This window comes from Nicotiana tabacum, chromosome 19 (assembly GCF_000715075.1).
Source record: "Nicotiana tabacum cultivar K326 chromosome 19, ASM71507v2, whole genome shotgun sequence".
Classification (NCBI taxonomy): domain Eukaryota; kingdom Viridiplantae; phylum Streptophyta; class Magnoliopsida; order Solanales; family Solanaceae; genus Nicotiana; species Nicotiana tabacum.
In genome coordinates, this window is record NC_134098.1 from 94,374,115 (window position 1) to 94,393,053 (window position 18,939).

The window sequence follows — 18,939 nt, forward strand, 5'->3', positions numbered from 1 at the left end:
AAGATAATGCCTCCAAATCATGTACTGGATAATTCTTTTTATGGGGCTTCAGCTGACGTGAAGCATATGCAATAACTTGCCCTTCCTCCATCAATAAAAAATCCAAGCCGACACGTGAAGCATCACAATACACTGTATACATTCCCGAACCGGAAGGCAACACTAACACTGGTGTTGTAGTCAATGCTGTCTTGAGCTTTTGAAAGCTCACCTCACAACCATCGGACCATCGGAACGGCGCACCCTTCTGGGTTAATTTGGTCAAAGGTGCTGCAGTAGATGAAAAACCTTCCATGAACTGACGATAATAACCTTCCAAACCCAGAAAACTCCTGATCTCAGTCGCTGAAGTGGGACGATGCAAATTCTGAACTGCCTCAATCTTTTTGGGATCAACTTTAATACCCTCTCCTGATACAATATGTCCCAAAAATGCTACAGACTCAATCTAGAACTCATATTTAGAGAACTTAGCATATAGCTTTTGTTCCCGCAATGTCTGAAGCACTACTCTCATATGCTGCTCATGCTCCTCCTTACTGTGCGAGTAGATCAAGATGTCATCAATGAAGACGATGACAAATGAATCAATATATGGACTAAATACCCTGTTCATCAAATCCATAAACACTGCCGGGGCGTTAGTTAAATCGAAGGACATCACCAAAAACTCATAATAACCATATCTAGTCTGAAAAGCAGTCTTCGTAACATCCGAATCCTGAATCTTTAACTGATGGTTCCCCGACCTCAAGTCGATCTTAGAGAACACCCTACCACCCTGCAACTGGTCAAATAGATCATCAATACGTGGCAACGGGTACTTGTTCTTAATAGTGACTTTGTTCAATTGGCGATAATCAATACACATCCGCATTGTTCCATCCTTCTTTTTCACAAATAATACTGGTGCACCCCAAGGCGATACACTCGGTCTGACAAACCCTTTGGCTAGTAACTCTTCAAATTGTTCCTTCAATTCTTTCGGAGCCATGCGATATGGTGCGATAGATATAGGCTGGGTATCTGGAGCCAAGTCAATACAAAAATCAATATCACGATCAGGTGGCATACCTGGAAGATCTAAAGGAAATACATCGGAGAACTCCCGAACTACAGGCACTGAATCAATAGCCGGAGTCTCTGCAATAGTATCCCGAACATAGGCTAGATAATCCAAACAACCCTTCTCAACCATGTGTTGAGCCTTTATAAAAGAAATAATTCGATTAAATGAACTAACAGACGAACCCTTCCACTCCAGCTTAGGAAATGCTGGAACAGCCAAGGTAACAGTCTTGGCATGACAATCTAGAATAGCATGATATGGAGATAACTAGTCCATGCCTAGAATAATTTCAAAATCGGTCATCTCAAGCAATAGGAAATTTGCTCTAGTTTCATAACCACAAAATGTAATAATACAGGACCAGTAGATCCAATTCACAACAACAGAATCGCCCACAGGAGTGGACACATAAACAGGAGTACTCAAGGACTCACAAGAAACACCCAGGAATGGAGTAAATAGAGATGACACATATGAATAGATAGGTCCTGGATTGTATAATAGCGAGCCATCTTTGCCGCAAATAGAAATAATACCTGTAATCACAACATCTGAGGCCTCTACATCTGGTCTGGCCAGAAAAGCATAGAACCGAGCTGGAGCGCCAACTGGCTGACCTCCACCTGGCTGACCTCCACCTCTAGGACGACCTTTACCCACCTGTCCTTCACCTCTAGGTGGTCGGACGACTGGTGGAGCAACAGGTCTTATAATCATAGGCTGCTGATCCTGTTGCACTAGTTTACCCTGAAGCGTGGGGCGAAATCTCCATATGTGACTAGGATCCCCGCACTCGTAACAACTCTGCGGTGTAATAAGCCGCTGACTAGAGGTCTGGCCCTGGGGACCTGAATACCCACGGGAAGAACCCTGAATAGCTGGTGGGTGATAAGAACTCTCTGGTATAGCACTGAAATAAGGTCGTACTGGAGCACCCCAAGGAGGCAGTGGTGCTAGATATGGGGGCCTGCTGGAATGCCTTCTCACGAACTGACCTCTGCCCCCCGACGGAGCAGCTCTGAACTCTCCAGAATACCTGAACCGCTTATCTCTCATACCCTGCTCTCGGCTCCGCTGACGTACACCCTCAATCCTGCGGGCTATCTCCACGACTAGCTCATAAGAAGTACCCATCTTAACCTTTCGAGCCATAGTGTCCTGAATGCCAGTATCTAAACCCGCAACAAACCTCCGAACTCTCTCCGCCTCAGTAAGGAGTATCATAAGTGCATGGAGAGATAAATAAGAAAACCTCACCTCATAATCGGTCATTGACATCTGACCCTGATGGAGCTTCTCAAACTGAAACCTCAACTCTTCCCTCTGGGAGGGTGAAATATACCTGTCCAGGAAGATATGGGTGAACCTGTCTTAAGTTATGGGAGGAGAATCTGTTGGTCTGCCAAGAACATACGACTGCCACCATCTACGGGCTCTGCCCTCTAGCTGAAAAGTAGCAAAGTCTACCCTATGAGACTCCAACATCCTCATGTTGTACAGTCTATCCTTGCACCGTTCAATGAAATCCTAGGGATCCTCATGTCGCTCACCCCCAAAGACAGGGGGATGTAGTCTAGTCCATCTGTCCAATAGTTTCTGAGGGTCAGCGACTATAGCTGGCCTGGGCTCTGGTGTAGCTGTTGCCATTGGCTGGGCTCCACCCACAGGTAGTGCACCTTGGGTATGATATACAGCAGCTGCCTGTCCATGGGCCTGTACGGTAGGGGTCTGTGCTCCCCCCTGCCTGAGATGTGGATGGGTCTGCCGGAAATAAACAGGTCTGAGTCATATTGTCCATGAACCACAGCATACGACCCCTGACATCCTAAAATCCTGGTGTAGATGTGAAATCTACCGGAGCTGGCTCTGCCACAGGCATCTCACCTTGTTCCTCAATAATGGGATTCTCTACTGGACCTACTAGCGGCATAACTGGAATAGTCCTGGGACGTCCTCGCCCTCTACCACGGGCTGGAGCCCTCCCTCGGCCTCTAGCAACTGGGGGAGTAGCTCTTCCCTGGTATGGAACCTCATTAGAGCGCGTTCTCACCATCTGTAAGAGAATAAGAGAAAGATATTTAGTATTAAATTAATTGCACGATGGAATATGATGAAAGGTAGTTTCCTAACACCCTATATCCTCTCGAAGATAAGAAGAGACGTCTCTGTACCGACCTGCAAGACTCTATTAGGTCTGCTCATAACAACGTGTACCCAGTAAGTATCAAGCCTAATCTCGAAGTGGTAGAGACGAGATAGCCAACTTTGACACTCACTGCTCGTCAATAATAATAATTGAAATAAAACTAGAATATATAATTCAGCATGATTCATAGAATATAACAATAATTTATTTAACTAGCAGAAATAATACAATTCCTTCAAATGCAATAATTCTCAGTATATTAACTAAATTCCTTCAATTCCAATAAATTTCCAGTTTATCAATTAATCGCATTTACAGGAATAACAATAATTCCTTACCTAACAGGTATAATAATCCTTAAATTCCAAAGATTTCCAAATTTATCAATTAGCTTCACAAACTACAATAAACTATCAATGTATCGTGTAATTATTATTATTAAGCACGATTTCTGCCGAGGTCGTTCGGCCCGATCCATAATATTATGTACACTGCCGAGGAACGTGAGGCACGATCCATAGATGCATCAATCCTGCCGAGGCATTCGGTCCGATCCACAAGAAAGGAGGACATTTCTTATGTACATCCGGAATAAGAGTATTTATTGTAAAATTAATTCGAGAGGACAATTTATTTCAACAATTAATTAATCTAAACAAAAATTAAGCATATGAAAATTTCATATTTTTTTTACCTTTCATAACAATTCACAATACATACATCAAATATTTTAATTAATAAAGAATGCAATTTATACAAGTAATTCATACTTTGAGTCCTAAACTACTCGGACTTTAGCATTAATAGTAGCTATGTACGGACTCTCGTCACCTCGTGCGTACGTAGCCCCCGCAATTAGCAACAATTATTTAATTTAGTCACCTATTGAGTAAATTTCCCCCTCACAATATTAGACAAGAGACTTATCTCAATTTGCTCCAATTTAATCCACTAGAAGGCCCTTTCCTCGATTATTCAATTTTGATTGACTCAAATCTAACCATAAATAATTCGATACAATCACTAAAATTTATAGGAATCAATTCTATAAGAAATACTACATTTTAAATAAAAATCTCGAAATTAATTAAAAATTCATTTGTTGGGCCCACTTCTCGGAATCTGGCGAAAGTTACGAAATCCGACAACCCATTCAATTACGAGTCCAACCATACCAGTTTCACTCAAATCCGACTCTGAATCGATACCAAAATCTCAAAAATTCGTTTCTATGAGATTTCTAACAATTTCTCAAATTTAAATCTCAAAACACTAATTTATGGTGAAAACAATGATATACTTGTAAATGTAGACCAAATCCGAGTTAGAATCACTTACCTCAATGTTTTTCTCTTGAAAATCTGTCAAAAGTCTCCTCTGCTCAAGCTCAAGTTTCTCAAAAATGGCTAATGGTTCGAATGCCTCTGTTTTTATAACTTACAAATCTGTCCAGTCCGATCAGGGAGCTCGATCAGGGAGCTCTATCAGGGGAGCCCGATCAGGGAGCTCTATCAGGGAGCTCGATCAGGGAGCTCGATCATGGGAGCTCGATCTTGGTAGCTCGATCAGGGAGCTCGATCTTGGTAGCTCGATCAGGGAACTCAATCTTGGGAGCTCGATCTTGGGTGCTCGATTTTGGGCTCAATCTTGGGCTCGATCATAGCCCAGAATTTTCAGCAGAAGAGAAAAATTGCAGCAGTTGTTTAAGTCTAATTTTTTATTCGGTAACCATCCGAAACTCACCCGAGGCCCTCGGGACCTTAACCAAATATACCAACAAGTCCTAAAATATCATACGAACTTAGTCGAACCTCTAAATCACATCAAACAATGCTAAAACCACGAATCATACCCCAATTCAAGCTTAATGAAACTAAAAAATTTTAACTTCTACATTCGATGCCGGAACCTATCAAATCAAGTCCGATTGACATCAAATTTTGCACACAAGTCATAAATGACATAACGGAGCTGTAAAAATTTTCAGAACTGGATTCCGACCCAGATATCAAAAAGTCAACTCCCCGGTCAAACTTCATAACTTTAAATTCCTATTTTAGCCCTTTCAAGCCTAATTTCACTACGAACTTCCAAATAAAATTTCGATCACGCTCCTAAGTCCAAAATCATCATACAGAGCTGTTGGAATCATCAAAATGCTATTCCGGGGTCGTTTGCATATAATTCGATATCCGATCACTATTTGAACTTAAACTTTTAATTTTTTATCAAAATTTTATATCTCGGGCTAGGGACCTCGGAATTTGATTCCGGGCATACGTCCAAGTCCAAAATCATGATACGGACCTACCGAAACTGTCAAAATATTGATCCGAGTCTGTTTGCTCAAAATGTTGACTAAAGTCAACTCAGTTGAGTTTTAAAGCTCTAATACATATTTTAATCTATTTTTCACATAAAAACTTTCCGAAAAATTTTACGGACTGCGCACGCAAGTCGAGGAATAATAAATAGTACTTTTTAAGGTCTTAGAATATATAATTAATTATTAAATTTAAAGATGATATTTTAGGTCATCACAAGTTTATTTTGTAAAAGTTTTCAAATTACTCAATAATTACTTTAAGATTTTAAATCGAAATGCTCAAATATTTTCATACTTTAATATGAGTAAGAGAGTAGATACTTTCACACTATCTAAGGCCTATGATGTAAGGTCATTTGCTAAGCAAGACTAACAAGAGAATATCCATAGAACTAGACCAAACTTCGAATGTACAGAAAATTAAAGCATCATAGGAAATATATTTGTACCTTCATTTTACAAATGAACTTATTAAAACTTATACTATAAAAGTGCTATGTATTTTCATCACTTTCATATATAGAATGATGGTAATATATGAGGTAAAAAAGATATTTCCTACAGTGCTTTACTATATTTTTAAATTTGATCTAGTTTTATGGATATTTTCTTGAGTAGTCTTGCTTAGCTAAACCTTTCGTCATAAGCCTTAAATAATATGAAAATATTTATTCGCTTACTCATAGTAAAGTATGAAAATATTTGAGCATTTCGATTGAAATATTAAGGTAATTAGTGAGTAATTTTGAACTTTTACAAAATAAACTCCTCATGAGGTGCTTTACAAAATAAGCTCCTCATGAGATGCTTTAGGCACTCCAAAGAGAAATTAATATTATATATCTGTAACGACCCGACCAGTCGTTTTGAGTATTACAGCCCCGTTTCCTCATTTACTATTCAATTTATGCTTTACAGTTGTTGTATGACTTGTCGGGGTAATTAGTTCGGGTCCGATGAGGTTTTGAAATTAATTGAGACACTTAGTCTCCAAGATGAAAACTTAAGTTGAAAAGATTGACCGGTTGTTGACTTATATGTAAACGACCCCGAAATAGAGTTTTGATGATTCCAATAGTTCCGTATGGTGATTTTGAATTTAGGAGCATGTTCGAAAAACTATTTGGAAGTCCGAAAAACTATTTGGAAGTCTGTAGTTAAATTAGGCTTGAAATGACTAAATAGAAATTTAAGCTTGGAAGTTTAACTGGGGAGTTGACTTTTTGATATCGGGGTCAGAATCTGATTCTAGAAATTTGAATAGGTTCGTTATGTCGTTTATGACTTGTATGCAAAATTTGAGGTCAATCGGACTTGATTTGATAGGTTTCGGCATCAAATGTAGAAGTTAAAAATTCTTAGTTTCATTAAGTTTGAATTGGGGTATGATTCGTGGTTTTAGCGTTGTATGATATGATGTGAGGTTTTGACTAACTTCGTATGATGTCCTAGGACTTGTTGGTATATTTGGTTGAGGCCCCGGGGGCCTCGGGTGAGTTTCGGATGGCTAACGGATCAAAATCGGACATAGAACAAAGCTGGAAGCTTTCTGCCATTTGATGCAATCACACCTATGGAACTTGGCTCGCAGGTGCGAGCTCACAGAAGCGAAAAAGGGAGAGTGGGCAGTGGCCACAGGTGCAAGGGAAAATCCGCACCTGCGTGATAGCAGATGCGGACGAGGAATCGCAGGTGCGCTAGTGACCGCAGAAGCAGACTGCTTCTCGTAGAAGCGAGTCCGCAGAAGTGAAAGCATAATCGCAGAAGCGGGAGGTAGTGGAGCCTTGGATAACTGCAGAAGCGGCAGATTCTCCACAAAAGCGGGACCGTTGATGCGGTTAAATGATTCGCAGAAGCGAGAACACCGGGCAGGCTAGAAAAATAGAAGGGTCAGACATTTTTGTCATTTTGGAGTTCAAACATGGTTTGGGGCAATTTTTCAGAGGGATTTCACAGGAAAACTTGAGGTAAGTCACTTTTGATCATTGTTAGTCAATACTATTAAATTATCATTGAGTATTCCGACTAGATTACGTGTCTTTGAGGTATAATTCGAGAAATTGGGCCTAGGGATTTGAAAATAAGATTTGAGATTTGGAGGCCGATTTGATGTCGGAATTTCATAAATTTGGTATGATTGGACTCATAATTGGATGGGCAGTCATATATTGTAACTTTTGTCGGGTTTCGAGACGTGGGCCCCACTAGCAATATTTTAGCGTAATTTCGGATTTTTGTGAGAAAATTAGTATTTTGATATGGAATTAATTTCTATAATTTTTGTTGACTGAATCAAATTAATTGTGACTAGATTCGAGCCGTTCGGATGTTTATACGCACATAATGAAATTTTTGGAGCATGTTTTAGCTCGCTCGATATTGGACTCGGCTTGTTCGAGGTAAGTAACTCTTCTAATCTTGGAGCTGAGGGTATGAACCCTGATTATTCGTGTTATGTGTTTGGTGTTGAGGTGACGCACATGCTAGGTGACGGGCGTGTGGGCGTGCACCGTGTGAACTGTTACTTCATTATTTCTGTGGTATTGTGTAGTTACCTGAACTTATCTGTAATCATGAAATCTCTATGTACTAGAGTTATCGAGTTGTGATTAATGTTAGAAAATATGTGTACACTATATGTTTATCCTGTTGGGACCCATGGAGGTCGGGACCCATGGAGGTCGTTACTGCTGTTGAATTATTTTCTTACATTACAATTTCATACTCAGTCATGTTCATTCATTTCATATCATAGCTCAGTCTCTGTTGCTACATATTGACACATCATGTCATCATTTTTGGGCTAGTTTCCTGACATTGTGAGACTGAGAGACTGGAGAGATTGATGACTGAGTGAGGCCGAGGGCCTGATTGTGAGGATATTGATACTATGGCACGTGAGTTGTCCGTACGGATCCCGATATTGATATTATAGTACGTGAGTTGTCCGTGCAACACGTGAGTTGTCCGTGCAACACGTGAGTTGTCCGTGCAGCACGTGAGTTGTCCGTGCGGTTTATAGCGCTTGGGCTGAAGGAGCCCCTCCGGAGTCTGCACACACACCTAGTGAGTGCGGTTAGTTTATATTGAGGGATGGATCTTCTCTGGACATAGATCTTGTCTGAAGCATTTATATATCCGGGGATAGATCTTCCTCACGGGCTAGATCTGGCCCTACTCGGTACTGAGTGACTAATGGTCAGTTGATGTATATATTCCGGAATGGATCTTTCCTGGGCCGGATTGGCCATATACATTACTGAGTGATTGAGCATGATAAGTGAAAAGTGTGAGACAGCGAGATTGAGTACTCTGAGAGTGTGATTACATGAGTTCTTCTCTGAGATACATTGCCTTGACAACACACATGACATACAAGCATAGAGATGTATTTTTCTCATGCTGTACGGTATCACGTCACTCATGACTTCTCACACATATTGACATATGGGCATAGTGATGCATTTTACACTAGCTATCTGGAAAGAAAATGAAACATCTTATTTATTGTTGGAAGGAGTTTTGGAAAAAATTACTGTTTTCAAACTTACTCATATTTTTGGCAACTTCGGTAAATCACTTGGGTTTTCACTAATACACTTGAAAGGCAGAACTATTTTCAGAAATCATGATTAAGCTAAGCATTTTATCTCTGAGTTACTTCTTTTATTACTTGCTTTACGTTGTTATGGAATGTTGCTGTTTATTGGTGTCACGACCCAATTTCACCTATAGGCCATGATGGCGTCCCACATCACCGCTAGGCAAGCCAACTAGTGAATTAAACATAAATTATTTCCTTAAATAATTCTCCATGTAATTAAACTCTTCTTACTTGCAAGATTTACGAAAAAAATATGAACGCTTCTGATTAAATAAAAAGCAAGAAAAATAATCCAAATCTCAATTCTACCAGTGTGTGTGCCAAGACCTGCTGTCACAAGTATTTGGGCATCTAGTAGTTTAAAATATTTTAAAATATTGTCTGAAATAAAATAGACAGAATACAAATTCAAGAAGAGGCACTAGCTGCTGCAGGACGACCTAGAAAGCCATCTCACCGGGGTATCGTGGATGCGCTCCGGTAGGACCACCTAAAACTCCTATCTCGGATCCTGCACAAAAAGTGCAGCAAGTGTAGCATGAGTATATAAACAACGTGTACCCAGTAAAAATCAAGTCTAACCTCGAAGAAGTAGTGACGAGATGTCGACTTTGACACTCACTAAGGGTCAATAATATTAAAATATAAATATTTAAATAAACATGATTTATGTGAATGACAATAAGTTTCTTAACAAGTTGGAGCAAATAATTCTTTCAAAATTCAATAATTACCAATTTATCAATCAGCTTCACAAGCTGTAATAGAATGTCAAGGTATCGTGTAATTATTATTATTATTAGGCACGATTTCTGCCGAGGTCGTTCGGCCCGGTCCAGAGTGTCGTGTACACTGTCGAGGGACGTGCGACAAGATCCATAGATGCATCTATACTGCCGAGGCGTTCGGCCCGCTCCACAACAAATGAGGACATTTTCTTATAAACCTCCGGAATGAGAAGTTATTATAAGGCTAACACATAAGGATGTACAATTTCTATTCAAATAGTTTGCACAAAAATTCAAGTATGTGAAATTTCGGTCTTTTACTATTTCCTCTAATAATTTACAATATAATTCCAGTACTTTAATTAAATAAGAACGCAATTATCATAAGAAATTTATGATTTGAGTCCTAAACTACCCGGACATAGCATAATTAGTAGCTATGCACGGACTCTCGTCACCTAGAGCGTACGTAGCCCCCCATAATTTGCAACAATTATAAATTTAAATCACCTATGGGGTAAATTCCTTCTTACAAGGCTAGACAATAGACTTACCTTGTCTCAAAGTCCACTTCCCGATCAGAATGTCCCGTCAAAGTCTCAATTCGATGCCGATTAATCTGAAACTATCCAAATGTTATACAAAATAATTAATACATACTCAATAATTCGAAATTAGACTATTAAATTAATTACGAGGCCCAAAATGGTAAAATTCCTAAATATTACCCTGGGCCCACATGCTCGGATTCCGGAAATATTCGGAGGAAATTGTTACCCATAATCTCAAGAACTCAAATATATAATTTCTATCTAATTCTATAACCATTTTCGTGGTTAAAATCTCACTTTTATCAAAACCTAGGGTTTTCATCTAAACCCTTGATTTCCATGAATTACAGGTTATAATCTATCCATAATCTATGTATTTAACTCAAAGTTTTAGAATTAACTTACCTTCAAGTTGCTAGTTGAAATCCCCTCTCAAAAAGCTCCAAAATCACTCAAGAATGGAAGAAATGGGGTTAAAAATAGTGAAATCCCATTTTTAAGACATTATGTCCGGTACAGTAGACCCTTCTTCGCAAACGCGGTCAGTGCCTTGTGTTCGCGAAGGAAAAATTCCCCAGCCTTAAAATTACTCTTCGCGAACGTGACAGGGGTCTCGCGAAGGCTTACTGGCCTGCCCTTCGCGAATGCGTGACTTGCTCGAACTCTCGAAACACGTAAATCAACAACGAAACTAAGAATCGCACCCCAAAACCGAATTGGATCAAAATATGAACTTCAAGTTTCTAAATTCCCCCGAACATGCCGAATCATACTTATACTACCCGGGATGATACCAAATTTTGCGTGCAAGTCTTAAATCACCATACCGAACAATTCAAAGGCTCGGAATTTCAAGTGGACCTCGATTACTACAAAACCTACTCCAAACCAAATTTAAAGAACCTTAAATCTTTAAATAGCTAATTTTAAATATTAAGCGCTGAAACGCTCCTGGGTTGTCCAAAAACTGATTCGAACAAACGCCCATGTCCAAAATCATCATACGAACCTATTGGAACCGTCAAATACCGATTCTAGAGTCGTTATTTAAAAATGTTGACCGAAGTCAAACTTGGTCTTTTAAAGCCAAACTAAGGAACCGAGTTTTCCGATGTCAACCCGAACACTTCCAATTTCCGAACTAACCATCCCCGCAAGTCATAAAACAGTAAAAGCCACATACGGGGAGTCTTATTTAGGGGAACGGGGTTCTAGAAGGCAAAACGACCAGTTGGGTCGTTACATTGTCCTCGAATGGGTTTAGAATTATACTTGGAGTGCTGAATAAGTGTGGATATTTGTTTCGCATGACTTCCTCGGCCTCCCAAGTCGCTTCCTCGACTGGTTGGCCCCTCCACTGGACTTTTACCGCGGAAATTTTCTTGGACCTCAGCTGGCAAACTTGTCTATCAACAATGGCAACTAGTTCCTCTTCATAACCCAAGCTCTTATCTAGTTGAACTGTACTGAAGTCTAACACATGTGGCAGGTTGGCATGATACTTCCGGAGCATAGATACTGGAAAACCGAATGAACTCCCGATAGATTGGGAGACAAAGCTAGCTCGTAAGCAACCTCCCCAACTCATCTTAACACCTCAAATGGGCCTATAAACCTTGGGCTCAACTTGCCTTTTTTCCCAAATCTCATGATTCCCTTCATCGGCGAAACCTTCAAAAGAACTTTTTAACCCACCATAAATGATAAATCACGCGCTTTCTGATCCGCGTAACTCTTCTGTCTGGACTGTGCTGTACGAAGTAGCTCCTGAATCAACTTTACCTTTTCCAAGGAATCCTTCACCAAATTAGTACATATAACATAGCCTCGCCGGGCTTAAACCATCCGATAGGTCAACGACATCGCCGACCATTTAAAGCCTTAAATAGAGCCATTTCGATGCTGGATTGGTAACTGTTGTTATAAGAAAACTCGACCAAAGGCAAGAAACAATCCCACTGACCTCCAAAGTCAATCACACATGCCCTCCAAAGTCAATCACACATGAACTGTCCGCTCCGACTGCCCATCGGTCTGCGGATGAAAGGTTGTGCTGAGCTCTACACGGGCACCCAATTTAGTCTGTACTGCTCTCCAGAAATGTGACGTAAATTAAGGGCCTCTATCTGATATGATGGAAATTGGCACACCGTGCAAACGAACTATCTCCTAAATATAAATCTGGGCCAACCTCTATGAAGTATACGTAGTCACAACCGGAATGAAATGTGCCGACTTGGTCAACCTGTCGACAATGACCCAAATTACATCAAACTACCGCAAGGTCCGCGGCAACCCAACTACAAAGTCCATAGTAATGTGTTCCCATTTCCACTCCGGTATAGTCATCTACTGAAGTAGGCCACCTGGCCTCTGGTGCTCATATTTAACTTGCTGGCAATTTAGGCATCTAGCTATATACTTAACTATGTCCTTCTTCACCCGATGCTACCAATAATGTTGCCTCAGGTCGCGATACATCTTCGTAGCACCTGGATGAATAGATTACCGAGAACTGTGCGCCTCCTCTAGGATCTTTTCCCTCAGCCCATCCATATTAGGAACACATAGACGATCCTGGAGTCGCAGAACACAATCATTGCCAATAGTAACTTCCTTGGCACCACCCCGTAGTACCGTTTCTCAAAGAACTAATAAGTGTGCATGATCAAACTGACGAGCCTTGATCTGCTCAAATATTGAAGACTGGGCCATAACACATGCAAGAACTCAGTTGGGCTCTGAAACATCGAACCTCACAAGTCTGTTAGCCACGGACTGAATATCCAAAGCTAATGGCCTCTCCTCTACTGAAATAAAAGCAAAACTATCCATACTCTCCGCCTTTCTACTCAAGGCGTATGCAACTACATTTGCTTTGCCCGTATGATATAGGATAGTAATATCATAATCTTTCAGTAACTCAAGCCATCTGCGCTCCCTCAAATTTACGTCCCTATGATTAAACAAATGTTGTAAACTACGTTGATCAGTGTAAACTTCACAAGACACCCCTTAAAGATAATGCCTCCAAATCTTAAGAGCGTGAACAATCGCAACTAACTCTAAATCATATACCGGGTAATTCTTCTCATGGGGCTTCAGCTAACGTGAAGCATATGCAATAACTCGCCCCTCCTGCATTAATACACAACCCAAACCAATGCGTGAAGTGTCACAATACACTGTATACATCCCCGAACCGGAAGGCAACACTAACACTAGTGTTGTAGTCAATGTTGTCTTGAGCTTCTGAAAGCCCACCTCACAATCATCGGACCATCGGAACGGAGCACCCTTCTAGGTTAATTTGGTCAAAGGTGCTGCAATAGTTGAAAATCCCTCCACGAACTGACAATAATAGCATGCTAACCCTAGTAAACTCCTAATCTCAGTCGCTGAAGTGGGACACTGCCAATTCTCAACTGCCTCGATATTTTTTGGGATCAACTTTAATACCCTCGCCAGATACAATATGCCCAAAAATTGCCACAGAATATAGCCAAAATTCACATTTGGAGAACTTAGCATATAGCTTTTGTTCCCGCAATGTCTGAAGCACCACTCTCATATGCTGCTCATGCTCCTCCTTACTGTGCGAGAAGATCCAAATGTCATCAATGAAGGCAATGACAAATGAATCAATAAATGGCCTGAATACCCTGTTCATCAAATCCATAAATGCCGCTGGGGTATTAGTCAAATAGAAAGACATCACCAGAAACTCATAATGGCCATATCTAGTCCGGAAAGTTGTCTTTGGAACATCTGAATCCTTAATCTTCAATTGATGGTACCTCGACCTCAAGTCGATCTTAGAGAATACCCTAGCACCCTGCAATTGGTCAAATAGATCATCAATACATGACAACGGGTACTCGTTCTTAATAGTGACTTTGTTCAATTGGCGATAATCAATACACATTCTCATCATTCCATACTTCTTCTTCACAAATAATACCGGTGCACCCCAAGGCGATACACTCGATCTGACAAACCCTTTGGCTAGCAACTCCTCAAGTTGTTCTTTCAACTCATTCAATTCTTTCGGAGACATGCGATACGGTGGGATAGATATAGACTAGGTATCTGGAGCCAAGTCAATACAGAAATCAATGTCACGATCGGGTGGCATGCTTGGAAGATCTGAAGGAAATACATCGGAGAACTCCGGACTACAAGCACTGAATCAATAGTCGGAGTCTCTGCAGTAGTGTCCCAAATATAGGCTAGATAATCCAAACAACCCTTCTTAACCATGTGTCAAGATTTTAGAAAGGAAATAACCTGATTAAATGAGCTGACAGACGAACCCTTTCACTCCAACCGAGGCAATGCTGGAATTGCCAAGGTAACAGTCTTGGCATGACAATCTAGGATGGCATGAAATGGAGATAACCAGTCCATGCCCAGGATGATCTCGAAGTCGGTCATCTCCAGCAGCAGAAGATCTGCTCTAGTTTCATAACCACAGAATGTAACAATGCAGGACTGGTATATCCGATCTATAACAACCGATTCGCCAACATGAGTGGACACATAAACAGGAGTACCCAAGGACTCACAAGAAAAACCTAGGAAATGAGCAAATATAGATGACACATAGGAATATGTAGACCCTGGATCAAATAATACCGAGGCTTCTTTGCCGCAAACAGAAATAATACCTGTGATCACGGCATCTGAGGCCTCTGCATCTGGTCTGGCCGAAAAAGCATAGAACCGAGCTGGAGCGCCACCTGACTAGTCTCCATCTGGCTAGCCTCCACCTCTAGGACGACCCCTACCCACCCGCCCTCCACCTGTAGAAGGCCGAACGGCTGGTGGACCAACTGGTGCAGTAATAATAGGCTGCTGACCATGCTGCACTGGTCAACCCCGAAGCCTGGGGCAGAATCTCTACACGTGACCGAAATCCCCGCACTCGAAACCACCTCTCGATGCGATGGGCTGCTCACCTGAAGTCTGGCCCTGGTCACCTGAATACCTACTAGAAGAACCCTAAATAGCCGGTGGGCGGTAAGAACTCTCTGGTATAGCACTGAAATAAGGTCGTACTGGAGCAACCCGAGGAGGCGGTGGTGCTAGATATGGGGGCCTGCTGGAATGCCCTCTCACGCTTATCTCTAGTAATCTTCTCTCGGCTCCACTGACGTACACCCTCAATCATGCGGGCTATCTCCACTACTAGCTCATAAGAAGTACCCATCTCAACCTCTCGAGCCATAGTGGCCTGAATGCCAGTATGTAAACATGTAACAAACCTCCGCACTCTCTCCGCCTCAGTAGGGAGTATCATAAGTGCATGGCGAGATTACTCAAAAACTCTCGCCTCATAATCGGTCACTGACATCTGACCCTACTGGAGCTGCTCAAATTGAAACCTCAACTCTTCCCTCTGGGAGGGTGGAATATACCTGTCCAGGAAGATACGGGTGAACTAGTCACAAGTTATAGGAGGAGAATCTGCTGGTCTGCCAAGAACATAAGACTGCCACCATCTACGGGTTCTGCCCTCTAGTTGAAAAGTAGAAAAGTCTACCCCATGAGACTCCAATATCCTCATGTTGTATAGTCTATCCTTGCACCGATCAATGAAATCCTGGGGATTCTCATATCGCTCACCCCCAAAGATAGGAGGATGTAGTCTAGTCCATCTGTCCAATAGTTTTTGAGGGTCAGTGGCTAAAGCTAGCCTGGGCTTAGGTGTAGCTACTGCCACTGGCTAGGCTCCAGCCATAGGTAGTGCACCCAGGGTCTGATATACAGCAGCTGCCTGTCCATAGGCTTGTGCGGTAGGGGTCTGTCTCCTGCCCGCCTGAGATGTGGCTAGGTCTACCGGAAACAAACCGGCCTGAGTCATATTGTCCATGAACCGCAGCATACGACCAATGACATCCTGAAATCCTGGTGCAGATGTGAAATCCACCGTAGGTGGCTCTGCAACAGGCACCTCACCCTGTTCCTCAATAATGGGATTCTCTGCTGGACCCACTGGCGGCATAACTGGAACAGTCCTGGGACGTCCTCGCCCTTTACCACGGGCTGGATCCCTCCCTCGGCCTCTGCCTCGACCTCTAGCAACTGGGAGAGTAGCTCTTCCCTGGTCTGGAACCTCATTAGAGCGCGTTCTCACCATCTGTGAGAGAATAAGATAAGGATATTTAGTATTACATTAATTGCACGATGGAATATGAAGAAAGTTAGTTTCCTAACACCCTATAGCCTCTCGAAGATAAGTATAGACGTTTCTGTACCGATCCGCAGGACTCTATTAGGTCTGCTCATAACTTGTGAGACCTACGTGAACCTAGTCCTCTGATACCATGTTGTCACGACCCAATTTCACCTATAGGTCATGATAGCGCCCAACACTACAGCTAGGCAAGCCAACTGATAAATTAAATGTATATTGATTAAACTTTTAATCCAAAAAAATAATAAAATACTAATATCTACCAATGTGTGTGCCAAGACCTGGTGTCACAAGTGTATGAGTATCTAGTAGATTATACAAAACCTCAAATACTGTCTGAAATAAAAATAGACAGAATGAAAAAAAATAAAAGGAGAGACACTGGTAGCTACAGAACGGCTCAGAAAGGTAGCTCACCACTATGCCCCTGGATAACGTGGGTGTAAGACGGTAGGTCCCCCACTAGTACTTGCCTCAGGTCCTGCACAAAAAGTACAGCAAGTGTAGTATGAGTACGTAAACAACGTGTACCCAGTAAGTATCAAGCCTAATTTCGAAGTGGTAGAGACGAGATGGCCGACTTTAACACTCACTACGGGTCAATAATAATAATTGAAATAAAACTAGAATATATATAATTCGGCATGATTTACAGAATATAACAATAATTTATTTAACCAACAGAAATAATAAAATTCCTTCAAATGCAACAATTCTCAGTATATTAACTAAATTCCTTTAATTCCAATAAATTTTCAGTTTATCAATTAATCTCATTTACAGGAATAACAATAATTTCTTAGCTAACAGGGATAATAATCCTTAAATTCAAAAGATTTCCAAATTTATCAATTAGCTTCACAAGCTACAATAAACTATCAAAGTATCGTGTAATTATTATTATTAAGCACGATTTCTGCCGAGGTCGTTCGGGCCGATCCAAAATATTTTGTACACTGCCGAGGGACGTGCGGCACGATCCATAGATGTATCTATCCTGCCGAGGCGTTAGGCCCGATCCACAAGAAAGGAGGACAATTTCTTATGTACCTCTGGAATAAGAGTATTTATTGTAAAATTTATTCGAGAAGATAACAATTTATTTCAATAATTAATTAATCTAAACAAAAATTAAGCATATGAAGATTTCATATTTTTCTACCTTTCATAACAATTCACCCATCAAATATTTTAATTAATAAAGAATATAATTTACACAAGTAATTCATGCTTTGAGTCCTAAACTACCCGGACTTTAGCTTTAATAGTAGCTACGTACGGACTCTCGTCACCTCGTGCGTACGTAGCCCCCGTAATTAGTAACAATTATTTAATTTAATCACTTATGGGGTAAATTTCCCCCTCACAAGATTAGACAAGAGACTTACCTCAATTTGCTCCAATTTAATCCACTAGAAGGCCCTTTCCTCGATTATCCAACTTTGATTGGCTTGAATCTAACCATAAATAATTTGATACAATCACTAAAATTTATAGAATTAATTCCATAAGAAATGCTATATTTTCAATAAAAATCCTGAAATTAATTAAAAATTCGTCTGCGGGGCCCACATCTCGGAATTCGGCAAATGTTATGAAATCCGACAATCCATTCAATTATCAGTCCAACCATACCAGTTTTACTCAAATCCGACTCCGAATCAATACCGAAATCTCTAAAATTCGTTTCTATGAGATTTCTAAAATTTTCCAAATTTCAATCTCAAAACACTAATTAAATGGTGAAAACAATGATATATTTGTGTATATAGACCAAATCCGAGTTGGAATCACTTACCCTAAATGTATTTCCTTGAAAATCTGTCAAAAGTCGTCTCTGCTCAAGCTCAAGTTTGTCAAAAATGGCAAATGGGTCGAATGCCTCTATTTTTATAACTTACAGATCTGTCCAGTTCGATTAGGGAGCTCGATCAGGGAGTCCGATATGGGAGCTCGATCAGGGATCTCGATCTTGGGAGCTCGATCAGGGAGCTTGATTAGGGAGCTCGATCTTCAGAGCTCGATCAGGGAGTTCGATCATGGGAGTTCGATCTTGGGAGCTCGATCAGGGAGTTCGATCGTGGGAGCTCGATTTTTGGGCCTCGATCTTGGGTTCGATCACAGCCCAGAATTTCCAGCAGAAGAGAAAATTGCAGCAGCCCGTTTAAGTCTAATTTTTGATCCGTTAACCATCCGAAATTCACCCGAGACCCTCGGGACCTCAACCAAATATACCAATAAGTCCTAAAACATCAATCGAACTTAGTCGAACCTCTAAATTACATCAAACAATGCTAAAACCACAAATCATACCCCAAT